This window comes from Petromyzon marinus, unplaced genomic scaffold, assembly GCF_048934315.1.
Source record: "Petromyzon marinus isolate PM22_M1 ecotype Great Lakes invasive population unplaced genomic scaffold, UKy_Petmar_22M1.pri1.0 PM_Scaffold_22, whole genome shotgun sequence".
Classification (NCBI taxonomy): domain Eukaryota; kingdom Metazoa; phylum Chordata; class Hyperoartia; order Petromyzontiformes; family Petromyzontidae; genus Petromyzon; species Petromyzon marinus.
The window spans coordinates 651,298-667,163 of record NW_027423191.1 but is presented as its reverse complement, the minus strand read 5'-3'; positions in this window follow the sequence as shown (position 1 = coordinate 667,163).

Below are 15,866 nucleotides of genomic sequence, written 5' to 3'. Positions count from 1 at the left end.
TAGTGAGACACTGCTAGTGAGACATTGGGGTAGTGAGACACTGTGTAGTTAGACACTGGGTAGTGAGACGATGGGTAGTGAGACACTAGTAGTGAGACACTGGGTTGTGAGACACTGGGTAGTGAGACACTGCTAGTGAGACATTGGGGTAGTGAGACACTGCTAGTTAGACACTGGGTAGTGAGACACTGGGTAGTGAGACACTGCTATTGAGACACTGGGTATTGAGACACTGGGGTAGTGAGACACTGGATAGTGAGACAGTGGGTAGTGAGACACTGCTAGTGAGACACTGGGTAGTGAGACACTGGGTAGTGAGACACTGGGGTAGTGAGACACTGCTAGTGAGACACTGCTAGTGAGACACTGGGTAGTGAGACACAGGTAGTGAGACACTGGGGTAGTGAGACACTGGGTAGTGAGACACTGGGGTAGTGAGACACAGGTAGTGAGACACTGGGGTAGTGAGACACTGGGTAGTGAGACACTGGGTAGTGAGACTGCTTGTGAGACGCTGGGTAGTGAGACACTGGGTAGTGAGACACAGGTAGTGAGACACTGGGGTAGTGAGACACTGGGTAGTGAGACACTGGGTAGTGAGACACTGTTAGTGAGAAACTGGTAGTGAGACACTGGGTAGTGAGACACTGGGTAGTGAGACACTGGGTAGTGGGACACTGGGTAGTGAGACACTCGGTAGTGAGACACTGGGTAGTGATACACCGGGTAGTGAGACGCTGGGTTGTGAGACACTGGTAGTGGGACACTGGGTAGTGAGACACTGGGTAGTGACACACTGGGTAGTGAGACACTGGGTAGTGAGACACTGGGTAGTGAGACACAGGTAGTGAGACACAGGGGTAGTGAGACACTGCTTGAGAGACACTGGGTAGTAAGACACTGGGTAGTGAGACACTGAGTAGTGAGACACTGGATAGTGAGACACTGCTAGTGAGACACTGGGGTAGTGAGACGCTTGGTAGTGAGACACTGCTAGTGAGACACTGGTTAGTGAGACACTGCTAGTGAGACACTGGGTAGTGAGACACTGCTAGTGAGACACTGGATAGTGAGACACTGGGTAGTGAGACACTGCTAGTGAGACACTGGGTAGTGAGACACTGCTAGTGAGACACTGGGATAGTGAGACGCTGGGTAGTGAGACGCTGGGTAGTGAGACACTGGGTAGTGAGACACTGCTACTGAGACACTGGGTTGTGATAAACTGGGTAGTGAGACACTGGGTAGTGAAACACTGGGTAGTGAGACACTGGGTAGTGAGACACTGAGTAGTGAGACACTGCTAGTGAGACACTGGGTAGTGAAACACTGGGGTAGTGAGACACTGGGTAGTGAGACACTGGGTAGTGAGACACTGGGTGGTGAGACACTGCTAGTGAGACACTGGGTAGTGAGACACTGGGTAGTGAGACACTGGGTAGTGACACACTGGGTAGTGAGACACTGAGTAGTGAGACACTGCTAGTGAGACACTGGGTAGTGAAACACTGGGGTAGTGAGACACTGGGTAGTGAGACACTGGGTAGTGAGACACTGAGTAGTGAGACACTGGGTAGTGAGACACTGGGTAGTGAGACACCAGGGTAGTGAGACACAGGTAGTGAGACACTGGGGAGTGAGACACTGGGTAGGGAGACACTGCTAGTGAGACACTGCTAGTGAGACATTGGGGTAGTGAGACACTGTGTAGTTAGACACTGGGTAGTGAGACGCTGGGTAGTGAGACACTGGTAGTGAGACACTGGGTTGTGAGACACTGGGTAGTGAGACACTGCTAGTGAGACATTGGGGTAGTGAGACACTGTGTAGTTAGACACTGGGTAGTGAGAAACTGGGTAGTGAGACACTGGTAGTGGGACACTGCTTGTGAGACACTGGGTAGTGAGACACTGGTAGTGGGACACTGCTTGTGAGACACTGGGTAGTGAGATATTGGGTAGTGAGACACTGCTAGTAAGACAATGGGTAGTGAGACTCTGGGTAGTGAGACACTGGGTAGTGACACACTGGGTAGTGACACACTGCGTAGTGAGACACTGCTAGTGAGACACTGGGTAGTGAGACACTGCTAGTGAGACACTGGGTAGTGAGACACTGCTAGTGAGACACTGGGTAGTGAGACTCTGGGTAGTCAGACGCTGGGTAGTGAGACACTGGGTAGTGAGACACTGCTAGTGAAACACTGGGTTGTGAGATACTGTGTAGTGAGACACTTGGTAGTGAGACACTGGGTAGTGAGACACTGCTAGTGAGACACTGGGGTAGTGAGACACTGGGTAGTGAGACACTGGGTGGTGAGACACTGCTAGTGAGACACTGGGTAGTGAGACACTGGGTAGTGAGACACTGGGTAGTGACACACTGGGTAGTGAGACACTGAGTAGTGAGACACTGCTAGTGAGACACTGGGTAGTGAAACACTGGGGTAGTGAGACACTGGGTAGTGAGACACTGGGTAGTGAGACACTGAGTAGTGAGACACTGGGTAGTGAGACACTGGGTAGTGAGACACCAGGGTAGTGAGACACAGGTAGTGAGACACTGGGGAGTGAGACACTGGGTAGGGAGACACTGCTAGTGAGACACTGCTAGTGAGACATTGGGGTAGTGAGACACTGTGTAGTTAGACACTGGGTAGTGAGACGCTGGGTAGTGAGACACTGGTAGTGAGACACTGGGTTGTGAGACACTGGGTAGTGAGACACTGCTAGTGAGACATTGGGGTAGTGAGACACTGTGTAGTTAGACACTGGGTAGTGAGAAACTGGGTAGTGAGACACTGGTAGTGGGACACTGCTTGTGAGACACTGGGTAGTGAGACACTGGTAGTGGGACACTGCTTGTGAGACACTGGGTAGTGAGACATTGGGTAGTGAGACACTGCTAGTAAGACAATGGGTAGTGAGACTCTGGGTAGTGAGACACTGGGTAGTGACACACTGGGTAGTGACACACTGCGTAGTGAGACACTGCTAGTGAGACACTGGGTAGTGAGACACTGCTAGTGAGACACTGGGTAGTGAGACACTGCTAGTGAGACACTGGGTAGTGAGACTCTGGGTAGTCAGACGCTGGGTAGTGAGACACTGGGTAGTGAGACACTGCTAGTGAAACACTGGGTTGTGAGATACTGTGTAGTGAGACACTTGGTAGTGAGACACTGGGTAGTGAGACACTGCTAGTGAGACACTGGGGTAGTGAGACACTGGGTAGTGTGACACTGGGGTAGTGAGACACTGCTAGTGAGACACAGGTAGTGAGACACTGGGTAGTGAGACACTGCTAGTGAGACACTGGGTAGTGAGACACTGGGTAGTGAGACACTGGGTAGTGACACACTGCTAGTGAGACACTGGGTATTGAGACGCTTGGTAGTGATACACTGGGTAGTGAGACACTGGTAGTGAGACACTGCTAGTGAGACACTGGGTTGTGAGACACTGGGTAGTGAGACACTCCTAGTGAGACACTGGGTAGTGAGACACTGCTAGTGAGACACTGAGATAGTGAGACGCTGGGTAGTGAGATGCTGGATAGTGAGACACTGGGTAGTGAGACACTGCTACTGAGACACTGGGTAGTGACAAACTGGGTAGTGAGACACTGGGTAGTGAGACACTGCTAGTGAGACACTGGGTAGTGAGACACTGGGTAGTGAGACACTGGGTAGTGAAACACTGGGGTAGTGAGACGCTGGGTAGTCAGACACTGGGTAGTGAGACACTGGGTAGTGACACACTGGGTAGTGAGACACTGCTAGTGAGACACTGAGTAGTGTGACACTGGGTAGTAAGACACTGCTAGTGAGACACTGGGTAGTGAGACACTGCTAGTGAGACGCTGGGTAGTGAGACGCTGGGTAGTGAGACACTGGGTAGTGAGACACTGCTAGTGAGACACTGGGTAGTGAGACACTGGGTAGTGAGACACTGGGTAGTGAGACACTGGATAGTGAGACACTGCTAGTGAGACACTGGGGTAGTGAGACGCTTGGTAGTGAGACACTGCTAGTGAGACACTGGTTAGTGAGACACTGCTAGTGAGACACTGGGTAGTGAGACACTGCTAGTGAGACACTGGATAGTGAGACACTGGGTAGTGAGACACTGCTAGTGAGACACTTGGTAGTGAGACACTGCTAGTGAGACACTGGGATAGTGAGACGCTGGGTAGTGAGACGCTGGGTAGTGAGACACTGGGTAGTGAGACACTGCTACTGAGACACTGGGTTGTGATAAACTGGGTAGTGAGACACTGGGTAGTGAAACACTGGGTAGTGAGACACTGGGTAGTGAGACACTGAGTAGTGAGACACTGCTAGTGAGACACTGGGTAGTGAAACACTGGGGTAGTGAGACACTGGGTAGTGAGACACTGGGTAGTGAGACACTGGGTGGTGAGACACTGCTAGTGAGACACTGGGTAGTGAGACACTGGGTAGTGAGACACTGGGTAGTGACACACTGGGTAGTGAGACACTGAGTAGTGAGACACTGCTAGTGAGACACTGGGTAGTGAGAAACTGGGTAGTGAGACACTGGTAGTGGGACACTGCTTGTGAGACACTGGGTAGTGAGACACTGGTAGTGGGACACTGCTTGTGAGACACTGGGTAGTGAGACATTGGGTAGTGAGACACTGCTAGTAAGAAAATGGGTAGTGAGACTCTGGGTAGTGAGACACTGGGTAGTGACACACTGGGTAGTGACACACTGCGTAGTGAGACACTGCTAGTGAGACACTGGGTAGTGAGACACTGCTAGTGAGACACTGGGTAGTGAGACACTGCTAGTGAGACACTGGGTAGTGAGACTCTGGGTAGTCAGACGCTGGGTAGTGAGACACTGGGTAGTGAGACACTGCTAGTGAAACACTGGGTTGTGAGATACTGTGTAGTGAGACACTTGGTAGTGAGACACTGGGTAGTGAGACACTGCTAGTGAGACACTGGGGTAGTGAGACACTGGGTAGTGAGACACTGGGTGGTGAGACACTGCTAGTGAGACACTGGGTAGTGAGACACTGGGTAGTGAGACACTGGGTAGTGACACACTGGGTAGTGAGACACTGAGTAGTGAGACACTGCTAGTGAGACACTGGGTAGTGAAACACTGGGGTAGTGAGACACTGGGTAGTGAGACACTGGGTAGTGAGACACTGAGTAGTGAGACACTGGGTAGTGAGACACTGGGTAGTGAGACACCAGGGTAGTGAGACACAGGTAGTGAGACACTGGGGAGTGAGACACTGGGTAGGGAGACACTGCTAGTGAGACACTGCTAGTGAGACATTGGGGTAGTGAGACACTGGGTAGTGAGACACTGCTAGTGAAACACTGGGTTGTGAGATACTGTGTAGTGAGACACTTGGTAGTGAGACACTGGGTAGTGAGACACTGCTAGTGAGACACTGGGGTAGTGAGACACTGGGTAGTGTGACACTGGGGTAGTGAGACACTGCTAGTGAGACACAGGTAGTGAGACACTGGGTAGTGAGACACTGGGTAGTGAGACACTGGGTAGTGACACACTGCTAGTGAGACACTGGGTAGTGAGACACTAGGTAGTGAGACACAGGTAGTGAGACACTGGGTAGTGAGACACTGCTAGTGAGACACAGGTAGTGAGACACTGGGTAGTGAGACACTGGGTAGTGAGACACTGGGTAGTGACACACTGCTAGTGAGACACTGGGTAGTGAGACGCTTGGTAGTGATACACTGGGTAGTGAGACACTGCTAGTGAGACACTGCTAGTGAGACACTGGGTAGTGAGACACTAGGTAGTGAGACACTCCTAGTGAGACACTGGGTAGTGAGACACTGCTAGTGAGACACTGGGATAGTGAGACGCTGGGTAGTGAGATGCTGGGTAGTGAGACACTGGGTAGTGAGACACTGCTACTGAGACACTGGGTAGTGACAAACTGGGTAGTGAGACACTGGGTAGTGAGACACTGCTAGTGAGACACTGGGTAGTGAGACACTGGGTAGTGAGACACTGGGTAGTGAAACACTGGGGTAGTGAGACGCTGGGTAGTCAGACACTGGGTAGTGAGACACTGGGTAGTGACACACTGGGTAGTGAGACACTGCTAGTGAGACACTGAGTAGTGTGACACTGGGTAGTGAGACACTGCTAGTGAGACACTGGGTAGTGAGACACTGCTAGTGAGACGCTGGGTAGTGAGACGCTGGGTAGTGAGACACTGGGTAGTGAGACACTGCTAGTGAGACACTGGGTAGTGAGACACTGGGTAGTGAGACACTGGGTAGTGAGACACTGGTTAGTGAGACACTGCTAGTGAGACACTGGGGTAGTGAGACGCTTGGTAGTGAGACACTGCTAGTGAGACACTGGTTAGTGAGACACTGCTAGTGAGACACTGGGTAGTGAGACACTGCTAGTGAGACACTGGATAGTGAGACACTGGGTAGTGAGACACTGCTAGTGAGACACTGGGTAGTGAGACACTGCTAGTGAGACACTGGGATAGTGAGACGCTGGGTAGTGAGACGCTGGGTATTGAGACACTGGGTAGTGAGACACTGCTACTGAGACACTGGGTTGTGATAAACTGGGTAGTGAGACACTGGGTAGTGAAACACTGAGTAGTGAGACACTGCTAGTGAGACACTGGGTAGTGAAACACTGGGGTAGTGAGACACTGGGTAGTGAGACACTGGGTAGTGAGACACTGGGTGGTGAGACACTGGGTAGTGACACACTGGGTAGTGAGACACTGCTAGTGTGACACTGGGTAGTGAAACACTGGGTAGTGAGACACTGGGTAGCGACACACTGGGTAGTGAGACACTGCTAGTGTGACACTGGGTAGTGAGACACTGGGTAGTGAGACACTGGGTAGTGAGACACTGCTAGTGAGACACTGAGTAGTGAGACACTGGGTAGTGAGACACTGGGTAGTGAGACACCGGGGTAGTGAGACACAGGTAGTGAGACACTGGGGAGTGAGACACTGGGTAGGGAGACACTGCTAGTGAGACACTGCTAGTGAGACATTGGAGTAGTGAGACACTGTGTAGTTAGACACTGGGTAGTGAGACGCTGGGTAGTGAGACACTGGTAGTGAGACACTGGGTTGTGAGACACTGGGTAGTGAGACACTGCTAGTGAGACATTGGGGTAGTGAGACACTGTGTAGTTAGACACTGGGTAGTGAGACACTGGGGAGTGAGACACTGGGTAGGGAGACACTGCTAGTGAGACACTGCTAGTGAGACATTGGGGTAGTGAGACACTGTGTAGTTAGACACTGGGTAGTGAGACGATGGGTAGTGAGACACTAGTAGTGAGACACTGGGTTGTGAGACACTGGGTAGTGAGACACTGCTAGTGAGACATTGGGGTAGTGAGACACTGCTAGTTAGACACTGGGTAGTGAGACACTGGGTAGTGAGACACTGCTATTGAGACACTGGGTATTGAGACACTGGGGTAGTGAGACACTGGATAGTGAGACAGTGGGTAGTGAGACACTGCTAGTGAGACACTGGGTAGTGAGACACTGGGTAGTGAGACACTGGGGTAGTGAGACACTGCTAGTGAGACACTGCTAGTGAGACACTGGGTAGTGAGACACAGGTAGTGAGACACTGGGGTAGTGAGACACTGGGTAGTGAGACACTGGGGTAGTGAGACACAGGTAGTGAGACACTGGGGTAGTGAGACACTGGGTAGTGAGACACTGGGTAGTGAGACTGCTTGTGAGACGCTGGGTAGTGAGACACTGGGTAGTGAGACACAGGTAGTGAGACACTGGGGTAGTGAGACACTGGGTAGTGAGACACTGGGTAGTGAGACACTGTTAGTGAGAAACTGGTAGTGAGACACTGGGTAGTGAGACACTGGGTAGTGAGACACTGGGTAGTGGGACACTGGGTAGTGAGACACTCGGTAGTGAGACACTGGGTAGTGATACACCGGGTAGTGAGACGCTGGGTTGTGAGACACTGGTAGTGGGACACTGGGTAGTGAGACACTGGGTAGTGACACACTGGGTAGTGAGACACTGGGTAGTGAGACACTGGGTAGTGAGACACAGGTAGTGAGACACAGGGGTAGTGAGACACTGCTTGAGAGACACTGGGTAGTAAGACACTGGGTAGTGAGACACTGGGTAGTGAGACACTGGATAGTGAGACACTGCTAGTGAGACACTGGGGTAGTGAGACGCTTGGTAGTGAGACACTGCTAGTGAGACACTGGTTAGTGAGACACTGCTAGTGAGACACTGGGTAGTGAGACACTGCTAGTGAGACACTGGATAGTGAGACACTGGGTAGTGAGACACTGCTAGTGAGACACTGGGTAGTGAGACACTGCTAGTGAGACACTGGGATAGTGAGACGCTGGGTAGTGAGACGCTGGGTAGTGAGACACTGGGTAGTGAGACACTGCTACTGAGACACTGGGTTGTGATAAACTGGGTAGTGAGACACTGGGTAGTGAAACACTGGGTAGTGAGACACTGGGTAGTGAGACACTGAGTAGTGAGACACTGCTAGTGAGACACTGGGTAGTGAAACACTGGGGTAGTGAGACACTGGGTAGTGAGACACTGGGTAGTGAGACACTGGGTGGTGAGACACTGCTAGTGAGACACTGGGTAGTGAGACACTGGGTAGTGAGACACTGGGTAGTGACACACTGGGTAGTGAGACACTGAGTAGTGAGACACTGCTAGTGAGACACTGGGTAGTGAAACACTGGGGTAGTGAGACACTGGGTAGTGAGACACTGGGTAGTGAGACACTGAGTAGTGAGACACTGGGTAGTGAGACACTGGGTAGTGAGACACCAGGGTAGTGAGACACAGGTAGTGAGACACTGGGGAGTGAGACACTGGGTAGGGAGACACTGCTAGTGAGACACTGCTAGTGAGACATTGGGGTAGTGAGACACTGTGTAGTTAGACACTGGGTAGTGAGACGCTGGGTAGTGAGACACTGGTAGTGAGACACTGGGTTGTGAGACACTGGGTAGTGAGACACTGCTAGTGAGACATTGGGGTAGTGAGACACTGTGTAGTTAGACACTGGGTAGTGAGAAACTGGGTAGTGAGACACTGGTAGTGGGACACTGCTTGTGAGACACTGGGTAGTGAGACACTGGTAGTGGGACACTGCTTGTGAGACACTGGGTAGTGAGACATTGGGTAGTGAGACACTGCTAGTAAGACAATGGGTAGTGAGACTCTGGGTAGTGAGACACTGGGTAGTGACACACTGGGTAGTGACACACTGCGTAGTGAGACACTGCTAGTGAGACACTGGGTAGTGAGACACTGCTAGTGAGACACTGGGTAGTGAGACACTGCTAGTGAGACACTGGGTAGTGAGACTCTGGGTAGTCAGACGCTGGGTAGTGAGACACTGGGTAGTGAGACACTGCTAGTGAAACACTGGGTTGTGAGATACTGTGTAGTGAGACACTTGGTAGTGAGACACTGGGTAGTGAGACACTGCTAGTGAGACACTGGGGTAGTGAGACACTGGGTAGTGAGACACTGGGTGGTGAGACACTGCTAGTGAGACACTGGGTAGTGAGACACTGGGTAGTGAGACACTGGGTAGTGACACACTGGGTAGTGAGACACTGAGTAGTGAGACACTGCTAGTGAGACACTGGGTAGTGAAACACTGGGGTAGTGAGACACTGGGTAGTGAGACACTGGGTAGTGAGACACTGAGTAGTGAGACACTGGGTAGTGAGACACTGGGTAGTGAGACACCAGGGTAGTGAGACACAGGTAGTGAGACACTGGGGAGTGAGACACTGGGTAGGGAGACACTGCTAGTGAGACACTGCTAGTGAGACATTGGGGTAGTGAGACACTGTGTAGTTAGACACTGGGTAGTGAGACGCTGGGTAGTGAGACACTGGTAGTGAGACACTGGGTTGTGAGACACTGGGTAGTGAGACACTGCTAGTGAGACATTGGGGTAGTGAGACACTGTGTAGTTAGACACTGGGTAGTGAGAAACTGGGTAGTGAGACACTGGTAGTGGGACACTGCTTGTGAGACACTGGGTAGTGAGACACTGGTAGTGGGACACTGCTTGTGAGACACTGGGTAGTGAGACATTGGGTAGTGAGACACTGCTAGTAAGACAATGGGTAGTGAGACTCTGGGTAGTGAGACACTGGGTAGTGACACACTGGGTAGTGACACACTGCGTAGTGAGACACTGCTAGTGAGACACTGGGTAGTGAGACACTGCTAGTGAGACACTGGGTAGTGAGACACTGCTAGTGAGACACTGGGTAGTGAGACTCTGGGTAGTCAGACGCTGGGTAGTGAGACACTGGGTAGTGAGACACTGCTAGTGAAACACTGGGTTGTGAGATACTGTGTAGTGAGACACTTGGTAGTGAGACACTGGGTAGTGAGACACTGCTAGTGAGACACTGGGGTAGTGAGACACTGGGTAGTGTGACACTGGGGTAGTGAGACACTGCTAGTGAGACACAGGTAGTGAGACACTGGGTAGTGAGACACTGCTAGTGAGACACAGGTAGTGAGACACTGGGTAGTGAGACACTGGGTAGTGAGACACTGGGTAGTGACACACTGCTAGTGAGACACTGGGTATTGAGACGCTTGGTAGTGATACACTGGGTAGTGAGACACTGGTAGTGAGACACTGCTAGTGAGACACTGGGTTGTGAGACACTGGGTAGTGAGACACTCCTAGTGAGACACTGGGTAGTGAGACACTGCTAGTGAGACACTGAGATAGTGAGACGCTGGGTAGTGAGATGCTGGATAGTGAGACACTGGGTAGTGAGACACTGCTACTGAGACACTGGGTAGTGACAAACTGGGTAGTGAGACACTGGGTAGTGAGACACTGCTAGTGAGACACTGGGTAGTGAGACACTGGGTAGTGAGACACTGGGTAGTGAAACACTGGGGTAGTGAGACGCTGGGTAGTCAGACACTGGGTAGTGAGACACTGGGTAGTGACACACTGGGTAGTGAGACACTGCTAGTGAGACACTGAGTAGTGTGACACTGGGTAGTAAGACACTGCTAGTGAGACACTGGGTAGTGAGACACTGCTAGTGAGACGCTGGGTAGTGAGACGCTGGGTAGTGAGACACTGGGTAGTGAGACACTGCTAGTGAGACACTGGGTAGTGAGACACTGGGTAGTGAGACACTGGGTAGTGAGACACTGGATAGTGAGACACTGCTAGTGAGACACTGGGGTAGTGAGACGCTTGGTAGTGAGACACTGCTAGTGAGACACTGGTTAGTGAGACACTGCTAGTGAGACACTGGGTAGTGAGACACTGCTAGTGAGACACTGGATAGTGAGACACTGGGTAGTGAGACACTGCTAGTGAGACACTGGGTAGTGAGACACTGCTAGTGAGACACTGGGATAGTGAGACGCTGGGTAGTGAGACGCTGGGTAGTGAGACACTGGGTAGTGAGACACTGCTACTGAGACACTGGGTTGTGATAAACTGGGTAGTGAGACACTGGGTAGTGAAACACTGGGTAGTGAGACACTGGGTAGTGAGACACTGAGTAGTGAGACACTGCTAGTGAGACACTGGGTAGTGAAACACTGGGGTAGTGAGACACTGGGTAGTGAGACACTGGGTAGTGAGACACTGGGTGGTGAGACACTGCTAGTGAGACACTGGGTAGTGAGACACTGGGTAGTGAGACACTGGGTAGTGACACACTGGGTAGTGAGACACTGAGTAGTGAGACACTGCTAGTGAGACACTGGGTAGTGAAACACTGGGGTAGTGAGACACTGGGTAGTGAGACACTGGGTAGTGAGACACTGCTAGTGAGACACTGAGTAGTGAGACACTGGGTAGTGAGACACTGGGTAGTGAGACACCAGGGTAGTGAGACACAGGTAGTGAGACACTGGGGAGTGAGACACTGGGTAGGGAGACACTGCTAGTGAGACACTGCTAGTGAGACATTGGGGTAGTGAGACACTGTGTAGTTAGACACTGGGTAGTGAGACGCTGGGTAGTGAGACACTGGTATTGAGACACTGGGTTGTGAGACACTGGGTAGTGAGACACTGCTAGTGAGACATTGGGGTAGTGAGACACTGTGTAGTTAGACACTGGGTAGTGAGACACTGGGTAGTGAGACACTGGGGTAGTGAGACACAGGTAGTGAGACACTGGGTAGTGAGACACTGGGTAGTGAGACGCTGGGTAGTGAGACACTGGTAGTGAGACACTGGGTTTTGAGACACTGGGTAGTGAGACACGGCTAGTGAGACATTGGTGTAGTGAGACACTGTGTAGTGAGACCCTGGGTAGTGAGACACTTGGGTAGTGAGACACTGGGTAGTGAGACACTGGGGTAGTAAGACACAGGTAGTGAGACACTGGGTAGTGACACACTGGGTAGTGAGGCTCCTGCTGTCTATAGAGGTAGGCCAATCATATTCAAAGACAATGCCACTCAACATTATTATTACTATCAGAGCCGTGTGTCGGTTGCATGTTCACCGCAAGTACTGTGCGTGTGGTTAATGTAGTAACTTGATTCTTTGCAAAAGATATCATCTGTCTTGGTGTTTGACACATTTTAACACGCAACTTCCCGTTCTACTGCCAGAAAGGGTGCAGACCTGTTCTTAATTGACGTACTTTTGATACTGGCAAAAAAAAGGTGTCCCGTGAGACATCTGCAGCTATAAATGCTCTGATACGCGTGCCATTGTCTTCGTACTGTAGCGAGACACAGGTATTGAGACTAGGCAACAAATATGGCTACTGCTTGTCTGTGGAGGTAGGGCCAATCAGTTCCAAAGGCAATGCATTACATTACTTTTGTCATCAGAACCATGCGTGTTTGCATATTTTACCACATGTCTGCGAACTGCTGTGTATTTCCAGTTTGCGTCTCTCTCTCTCTCTCATCTTCATCATCATCGTCGTGGCGAAATGTTAACTACCTTTCCCTGTATGGGGCCGTCCATAAATGACGTCACGCGATTTTTGGACGATTTTTGTCCCACCCCGTCGTCACGTGGCATCACAAAAAGTCAGACCCCCATCAAAGCCCTGCCCCCCCCCCCCACTAAAATAAAACATGCTTCAAATCGCTTTAAACTATTGTCACACTGTAGTTGCGTATTTAACGTGGCGCTGCACTCTGATGTTGTAGGAGAACACATTTTAAAAACAATAAAATTATTTTTCTTGGTTCTTTCGGTAAAGTCACCACGTAGAAGGGAAACAATCAAATAATACAAATATGAAACAACAAAATTATTGTAAAACAATAAAATTATTATTCTTGATTCTTCCGGTAAAGTCACCACCGCGTAGAAGGGAAACAATAAAATAATAAAAATATATAACAATACAATTATTTTGATTTAAAGCTTTCGTGACTGCAGTAATTCATGTTCTTAGTTTTTTCGGTAAAGTCACGTTGAAGAGAAACAACAAAATAATATAATATATATAAAACAATAAAAAATTCTCACGACGTTTCGACCATAACTCAAACGGTCATCTTCAGGTGTGTTGGTTTGCATGAATTTATTTTTAAACGGCGCATTTACACCTGAAGATGACCGTTTGAGTTATGGTCGAAACGTCGTGAGAATTTTTTATTGTTTTATATATATTTTATTATTTTGTTGTTTCTCTTCAACGTGACTTTACCGAAAAAACTAAGAATATGAATACAATTATTGTAAAACAATACAATTATTATTCTTGGTTCTTCCGGTAAAGTCGCCACTACGTAAAAGGGAAACAATAAAATAATAAACAAAAATAAAATAAAAAAATAAAACGTTATATATTTTATTTTTATTTATGCATTTATTCCCATCCTACGTGGTGACTTTACCGAAAGAAGCGCAGTTTGACGTGACGTCACATTTCTCAAACCCCGCCCACCCACCCCCCTCGTCACGCATCGTCACAAATGTCTGACCCCTCCCCCCCCCTTAGGTGCGTGACGTCATTTACGGACGGCCCCTATACAGGAGGTCGAGAGTCCGATCCCGAAGCTGACAATGCCTACCGCTATACGTTTACTCTTTGCTTCTATTCGGTAAAGTCACGTAGGTAAAAAAAAACAGCAAAAAATCACGACGTTTCGGGCCACAACACAAGCGGCCTTCATCAGGTGAAGGGACCGTACTGTCCAGAGGGCAGCGTTGGAGTGAAGAAAGCCAAGCGCAGGTCGCCTCCTTAGAAGCTGTGAAGGGGGTAAACAGAAAACGCCTTGACAAAGGAATTAGCATGAAATGACATTACACCACCGTGAGAGTTTGGGATGCCACTACTTGAATATATATTGAATATATGTTTGTAATCTGCATCTCTCTCTCTCTCCCCGTGGTGTTCGCATTGGACTTTGTTCCGGTTTCTCCCTACCCCCCCCCCCCCCGCCACATCACCACGCATCTGGAGAGTTTTTGGCTGCTGCAATTCATTTGCACACGACGATGATGATGCTGATGATGATGATGATCAGCCAACTTCGTTGAGCTGTCATTTGTTATAGCCAGGTCGCTTTCAAAAATAAAAGTTGAGTTTGGTATATGGGGTCTCTATGTATTCATGTGGGTATCTTGTATCTCTGTGGGTCTTTATGTGTCTCTATGGGTCTCTACAGGTCTCTATGCATCTCTGTGGGTCTTTATGTGTCTCTATGGGTCTCTATGTATCTCTGTGGGTCTTTATGTGTCTCTATGGGTCTCTATGTATCTCTGTGGGTCTTTATGTGTTTTTATGGGTCTCTATAGGTCTCTATGTATCTCTGTGGGTCTTTATGTGTCTCTATGGGTCTCTATAGGTCTCTATGTATCTCTGTGGGTCTTTATGTGTCTCTATGGGTCTCTATAGGTCTCTATGTATCTCTGTGGGTCTTTATGTGTCTCTATGGGTCTCTATAGGTATCTATGTATCTTTGTGGGTCTTTATGTGTCTCTATGGGTCTCTATAGGCCTATATGTATCTCTGTGGGTCTTTATGTGTCTCTATGAGTCTCTATGTATCTCTGTGGGTCTTTATGTGTCTCTATGGGTCTCTATAGGTCTTTATGTATCTCTGTGGGTCTTTGTCTCTATGGGTCTCTATAGGTCTCTATGTATCTCTGTGGGTCTTTATGTGTCTCTATGGGTCTCTATAGGTCTCTATGTATCTCTGTGAGTCTTTATGTGTCTCTATGGGTCTCTATAGGTCTCTATGTATCTCTGTGGGTCTTTATGTGTCTCTATGGGTCTCTATGTATCTCTGTGGGTCTCTATGTGTCGCATATGGGTCTCTATAGGTCTCTGTGTATCTATTTGGGTCTCGATGCATCTCCATGGGTATGTGTGTCTCTATGGGTATCTATGCATGTCGATGGTGTTCTATGCATCTCTATGGGTATCTATGCATGTCGATGGTTCTATATGTATACCTATGGGTCTTTGTAACTATTTGGGTCTCTATGTGTCTCAATGAGTATGTAGGTATCTCTGTAGGTCTCCGTGTATCTATATGGATCTCTATTTCTGTATCTCTATGAGTATCACTGTGTGTTTATATGGGTCTCTATTGGTCTCTATACGGTCTCTATGGGCCACTGTGATTTTTTATGAGTGTCCGAGTCTCTATTGGTCTCTATGCATCTCTATGGGTCTCTATGTGTCTGTAATTTCCACGTGATAAGTCCACCACTTTCGTTGAGATCTTGTCATTTGCGTGATGGCCAAGGTATCCGCTTTCTGAAACAGAGCTGATACATAGCAGGAGCAGCAGCAGCAGCAGCCTTACCCACGGGTAAAATATGCACTCGTTCGTAGTTAATAATAGTTAATTTAAAGCTTTC